The following is a 7109-nucleotide window of genomic DNA, read 5'->3' on the forward strand; positions in this document are numbered from 1 at the left end:
CATGGCTTGATAGGCTTCATGGGGGGTGGGGGTGGGGGTCTCAGATCCACAGACTTGTCAGAAGGTCTCTCCAGCTTCTGCCATGAAGTTGCCAATCTGATTGAGTTCCTGGACTCTAATCCGTTGAGATGTGCCTGAGTTTTGCCGGCTGATAACTCAGAACTCACGTTTAAATTCCAGGTTTGCCACATCCCGAAACAAAGTCCCCGCAAAGCCTCATTTCTCCAACTTGAGGACCTAGCCCATCCGCCATGTTCTCGGCACTTCTGTGTCGCCTGGAGGGCGCTGAGCCTCACTGTTCAGCCTGACTGGACCAAGTTCCATCTGTTCTGCTTTCCTAAGATAGAGTAATTTTTATTACCACTTTACTTTCCTCTTTCTCTTTCTTTTCTCCTCCTTTCCCTTTTCTTCTCTAAGCTAGCTGCCACAGAGAGTACCCCCTCACTGTGATGTTTTTTTTTTGTTTGCTAAACGTATGGAATATATGAGGGAACATGTTACATCCCGGGAAAGGACAATATGCTGCAGTGGTTAAGAGCTCTCCACAGCTGAATTTAAATTCCTGTCCCAACATGTTCCCCTGCTCAAATAAGTTCCCTCACAGAGCCTCTATTTCTTCATCCTAAAAATGAAGATAACAATATTGTACGGTAAGAGACTCATGAAGATAACATCAGGCATCTCGATCTTAACACGTCTGAGGTCATACGCTTGGTTTTCCAAGCTATAGAACTATGCCTCCTCCGATGTATGTTTTTAAAGTAATCTCTACTCCCAACATGGGGCTTGAACTCGTGACCCCAAGATCAGAAGTGGCACACTCCACCGACTGACCTGGCCAGACACCCCTCTACTTCCAATCTTTCCATCTCAATAAATGGCCATTCCTCCCTACACATATTCCAGGCAAAAACATTTAGATGGTCCTTGGCTCCTCTCTTACTATCTTACCACATCCAAATCCTTGAAAAATGTTGTCACACTACTGATGATGTAGAATCTGACCACTCCTCATCATCTTCACCTCTAGCGCCCTGGTCCAAGGAAAAATGACCCATCGCTTCTTAGTTTAGGTAATCGTAGATGCTACTGTGGAATATCTCAACGGTTTAACACCAAAGAAGTTGGTTTTACGCTCTTGATCAATGGTCAGATTTATCTCAGCAGTGAGCTTGGGAACAACCTCTTTTGTCCTTGTGGCCCGGCACCTTCGACACTGGCATCAAAGCTGCAGACGTGAAAGATCATGCAGGTGGCACCCAGGAGATTTGGAGGCCAGGCCTGGAAGTGGCATACATCGCTTCACTCACGTCGCAGAAGTCAGAAAGCAGTGAGATGGCCATACCTCACTGCAAAGTTGAGGTAAAAGTCTATCTGTGTTGCTAGAGACAGAAGAGAAGAGAAAGGGGTCTGGTAAATAGCTAGGCAGTCTCCACCACTCTCAACCTAGACAAACGTCCTCTACTTACAAACATTCTCTAATTCTTTCCCATTTTTACCTTTGTGCTCTCCCAGTTCTTCTTCTCAACATATCAACTTATCCTTTGAAACACCTTTGAAACACCTTTGAAATCACCTCCCTCTTTTGCTCAACACCACCCAATGGTTTTTCATCTCGAGTGTGTATGCCAGAGTCCTTATGACCTCAGGGCTTTACATGATCTGCCTCTTACCCAGTTTCGTGATTCCTTTCTTAGCCTTCCCCTACTTGCTCACTCCACCACAGCCACACTGGCCAGCATAGTCTCCCTCAAATGTGCCAAGCACATCGCATTTCCTCTCTCTTCTGCCCAGAACACTCTTCCCTCCAGATACTCTCAGAGCTCACCCTCAGATTGCCTTCAGACCTATGGTCAAACTCCAGCTTATTAAGCAGCCTTTGTTGAAGAGCCAATCCAAATGACTCTCTCTCCACTCCCTTTTATGTTCCACTTCACAAATGATATATTTATTTCTAGGCTTAGTGTCTTTCTTCCAAAATCAGAGTGGTTTCCCTCACGGGAGCAGAAACTTTGTTTTAACCCCAGCCCCTTGGTAATAAGACAGTGCACAGACAGGGGCTTACCAAATAGTCTTATCAGTTATTGAAAAAAATGACTGAATTAATTGTTTAGCACACAGCTTGGCAAAAAGTAACCAATAAATGATAGCATTGCTGTGATACCAAGTTTTTCTCTTAGTTTGGAAAGGATGTTCATTTTTTCTTTTTTTTTTAAATTTTTTTAACATTTTTATTTATTTTTGAGACAGAGAGAGACAGAGCATGAATGGGGGAGGGGCAGAGAGAGAAGGAGACACAGAATCGGAAGCAGTCTCCAGGCTCTGAGCCATCAGCCCAGAGCCCAATGTGGGGCTTGAACTCACGGACCGTGAGATCGTGACCTGAGCTGAAGTCGGACGCTCAACCGACTGAGCCACCCAGGCGCCCCCATTTTTTCTATTTTATTAATAGTGGGTATTTTATGCTTTTCAAAAAAATGGGCAAATACAAAATTAATTTCTTCCTCACGTCCGCATCATCCTTAACATGACTTTCTCTATTCTTTTAACTGTTCATTCTTACGCCTTTGCTTCAATAGATGTCCTACATCTATCAAATGAGGTGGGAGCAAGATCACAGGTAGAGAAGAAAGGAGGAGAATAATTTATAGTTGAACATACTGCTAAAAGTGAAAAGTCAGTGACCACATCTTGTGCTAAAAAGGAATAATAAGATGTAAAACATTATAACCAAATGTAACCATTTTTGCCTAATTGAGTTTCAGTCAAAATTGTATGTAGAGTCAAGGCCTCAATTTCTGACATGGAAACAATGACAATCTCTATGACTAGAAATAAGATGAGATAAATATAACTCTTTCTCTTACCTTATATAGAAAAAACAAAGCATGTGAAAAATATCTCAGACTTTTGTTAGTACGGTATTCCACCTGATACAGTTTGTATATAAGGGAAAAAATCACATGCCTAATCAGAAGTCGAAGGTAGCTTGAATAGAAATTCTAAACTGTGAAAAAGATCGAAGTGTGACTTTCAATTAGCTTAGAAATGAGCTCTAAAACTCTGACTGTGTCTTCAGAAATGATACCTATTATTCCTCCAGTAAATAAAAGGTGGGATGGTAAAGGGTAATTTGAGGCCGCTCCAAAGATTCAGTGTCTGATTTTGTTAACTTCTCAGCTAATTACAGGTACCTAATGAAAAATTACTAGATACCACTGAATTCTTGACAGGTTGAAAAAAAAAAAAAACATTCTGAAGAAATTGTGATATTGAAACTTATAACCCATAATTATAAGCATAATTCCCTTTAGGCTTGCTTTCTCTAACAAGACCAAAATCCATTCAAATCAGTGAGGTTTTTGTTTGCATGTGTAGAAGGTGCAGTTGAGAAAACTTACATAAAATCCATTGTTATATTAATGAATATATATTGTAAGGTAGGGTATGAATAACACTGACTTTTAAAACACTTTGAAACTGAGAACAAACTGAGGGTTGACGGGGGTGGGAGTGAGGGGAGGGTGGGTGATGGGTATTGAGGAGGGCACCTTTTGGGATGAGCACTGGGTGTTGCATGGAAACCAATTTGACAATAAACTTCATATATTGAAAAAAAATAAAATAAATAAAACACTTTGAACCCGCTACTTCTAGGTAAAGTACTTTCAAAGGAAGAGGCCACAATAACCTTCTTAGATGACGTGTGGACCAGCTATCCCATTGTTCCACCAACTGTCCTCAGACAGTGATAATAGGAGCTCCTTACCCTACCCAGTGGAACTTGCCAGCTGCTCCAACTGAATGGTGGTCAAGCCCCACGTAAGAGATGAATCTAGATTACAGCCAGGTTGAACTTTCAGAGAACCATTTTAGGTGGAGTCAAGAGGGAGGGATAACAGATATGTAAGGGGGAGAACTCATAATTGCCGAAAAGGCATTTTATTAATAAGTTATTAATAAAGCAGTTATTAATAGGTTAGGAGCAAAAGTCAAGCTGCAGTCATAGGGACAAGCTGGAAAGCAAACTTGGGTGTAAGGGCTGTTTGCCTTGGAGCTCCTGGAGTCAGAGAGAATGCAGGGCAGCCAGGCAGAGCTTCACTTACCCGGGGATGATAAAGATAATGAGGAGAGAGGGGAGGGGAAGGAGGAACAGTGGGGGAGTGGTCTTGAACGTATGGCAAACCCAGAACTTGCTAAACGTTTGCCTCCAGATCCTGCTTCTCTATCACTTGTATCAGAACCCTCTGGGAGGGGAGGTTTCAGACACAGATTCCCAGACTCCACCCCACACCTCCTGAATAACACTGTTGGAAGTGGAGCCTAGGAACAGAGACTTTTAGGTAGCTTAGGCACATTTACATTTGCATGTTAAATTCCTTACCTGTGCCTTTCAGCTTAATCTTCCAACAGCTCTATGATGCTCGTGTCCTATTATCATCCCCTCCCTAAAAAGGAAACTGACTCAGATGCTGACCAACTCAAGGCACAAAGTTTACGGAGTGCAAACGCAGATATTCTGACTCTGGATTCTGTGATCGTTCATCACTGCAGACCAGGGGTACTCAAACTTTTTCCGTAAAATGGCCAGATCATCATCATCTAAGGTATTGTCTGCTCTAGGGTCTCTGTTGCAACTACTCAACTCTGCCATGGACGATGTAAACAAGTGGACATGGCTGGGTGTTCCAATAAAACTTTACAAAAACAGGTGCCTTTCTGATGACCCCTGCTCCAGACTCAGAATTGCTTTTCGAGGTATGGTATTCAGAATAGCAGCATCTTGGGATCTTACCAGAAATGCAGAAGCTTAGCCTGCTCCAGACTTGCTGAATCAGAATCTGCATTTAACGTGGCTTCCACATGATGTTTATGCACACTAAAGTATTAGACTCCTACTCTAAGGCATTTTCAAAGGACTTCCTTTGAAGTGCATGAACTTGGCTTCTGGCAGTGAGTGTGTTGACTGGGTCCCGAAAAAAATTTAAAAATAAATAATAAAAATCTTTAATCAGGAAAAAAAACCTCTTTCAACTAAACTTTAATCAGTAACTCTTACTACTTCTTTTACTGTCTTTATTCTTTGCAGCACATAAAGGATCAGTGTTCATCTCCAAATAGTGGGAAGAGAGTGGGAATGGGATTAGTATTTAACTATTAATTTGGTATAGGGGCGCCTGGGTGGCTCAGTCAGTTGAGTGTCCGACTTCGGCTCAGGTCATGATCTCACCGTTTGTGAGTTCGAGCCCTGCGTCGGGCTCTGTGCTGACAGCTCAGAGCCTGGCACTTGCTTCGGATTTTGTGTCTCCTTCTCTCTCTGCCCCTCCCCCACTTGTGCTCTGTCTCTCTCTATCAAAAATAAATAATTCTAAAAAAAAATTAATTTGTGGCACAAAAACAGACACATAGACCAATGGAATAGAATAGAAACCCCAGAACTAGACCCACAAACGTATGGCCAACTCATCTTTGACAAAGCAGGAAAGAACATCCAATGGAAAAAAGACAGTCTCTTTAACAAATGGTGCTGGGAGAACTGGACAGCAACATGCAGAAGGTTGAAACTAGACCACTTTCTCACACCATTCACAAAAATAAATTCAAAATGGATTAAGGACCTGAATGTGAGACAGGAAACCATCAAAACCCTAGAGGAGAAAGCAGGAAAAGACCTCTCTGACCTCAGCCGTAGCAATCTCTTACTCGACACATCCCCAAAGGCAAGGGAATTAAAAGCAAAAATGAATTACTGGGACCTTATGAAGATAAAAAGCTTCTGCACAGCAAAGGAAACAACCAACAAAACTAAAAGACAACCAACAGAATGGGAAAAGATATTTGCAAATGACATATCGGACAAAGGGCTAGTATCCAAAATCTATAAAGAGCTCACCAAACTCCACTCCCGAAAAACAAATAACCCAGTGAAGAAATGGGCAGAAAACATGAATAGACACTTCTCTAAAGAAGACATCCGGATGGCCAACAGGCACATGAAAAGATGTTCAACGTCGCTCCTTATCAGGGAAATACAAATCAAAACCACACTCAGATATCACCTCACGCCAGTCAGAGAGGCCAAAATGAACAAATCAGGAGACTATAGATGCTGGAGAGGATGTGGAGAAACGGGAACCCTCTTGCACTGTTGGTGGGAATGCAAATTGGTGCAGCCGCTCTGGAAAGCAGTGTGGAGGTTCTTCAGAAAATTAAAAATAGACCTACCCTATGACCCAGCAATAGCACTGCTAGGAATTTACCCAAGGGATACAGGAGTACTGATGCATAGAGGCACTTGTACCCCAATGTTTATAGCAGCACTCTCAACAATAGCCAAATTGTGGAAAGAGCCTAAATGTCCATCAACTGATGAATGGATAAAGAAATTGTGGTTTATATACACAATGGAGTACTACAGGGCAATGAGAAAGAACGAAATATGGCCCTTTGTAGCAACGTGGATGGAACTGGAGAGTGTGATGCTAAGTGAAATAAGCCATACAGAGAAAGACAGATACCGTATGTTTTCACTCTTATGTGGATCCTGAGAAACTTAACAGAAACCCATGGGGGAGGGGCAGGAAAAAAAAAAAAAAAAGAGGTTAGAGTGGGAGAGAGCCAAAGCATAAGAGACTCTTAAAAACTGAGAACTGAGGGTTGATGGGGGGTGGGAAGGAGGGAAGGGTGGGTGATGGGTATTGAGGAGGGCACCTTTTGGGATGAGCACTGGGTGTGGTATGGAAACCAATTTGACAATAAATTTCATATATTGAAAAAAAATTAATTTGGTATAAACTTAGAGAAAAGTTGCAAGGATAATATAAAGTACTCTTCTACCCCGCATTAATCAATTTTTACATCATTTGCCTCACTATTATATGCCTGTCTAGATAGATAGAAAGACGATAGAGATAGATGAGTGGATGGATGGATGGATGGATGGATAGACGGATAATTTTTTTCTTTCTCAAACTGAGAGTAGATTGCAGAAATCATTCTTTTTATCCCTAGATACTTCAATATGGATTTTCTTAAGAATAATATAATTCTTTTACATAAACTATAGTCCAATTATCAAAATCAGGAAATTTAATATCAATATACCATTA

At 41.6% G+C, this 7109-nt stretch overlaps 1 long non-coding RNA gene across 1 annotated transcript in view; it reads right to left on the reverse strand.

The window, feature by feature from the left end:
- Positions 1-858: 858 nt before the first annotated feature.
- The window catches only part of LOC121041053 (uncharacterized), a 20633-nt gene continuing 14382 nt past the window's right edge, over positions 859-7109 (reverse strand). Inside the window, exon 3 of the long non-coding RNA XR_005795543.1 lies at positions 859-1382. This is a non-coding gene — a long non-coding RNA (uncharacterized LOC121041053). The remainder of the gene's footprint in view (positions 1383-7109) is intronic.

The sequence above is a fragment of the Herpailurus yagouaroundi genome, unplaced genomic scaffold (assembly GCF_014898765.1).
Source record: "Herpailurus yagouaroundi ecotype Mexico unplaced genomic scaffold, PumYag 182, whole genome shotgun sequence".
NCBI classification, from domain to species: Eukaryota; Metazoa; Chordata; class Mammalia; order Carnivora; family Felidae; genus Herpailurus; species Herpailurus yagouaroundi.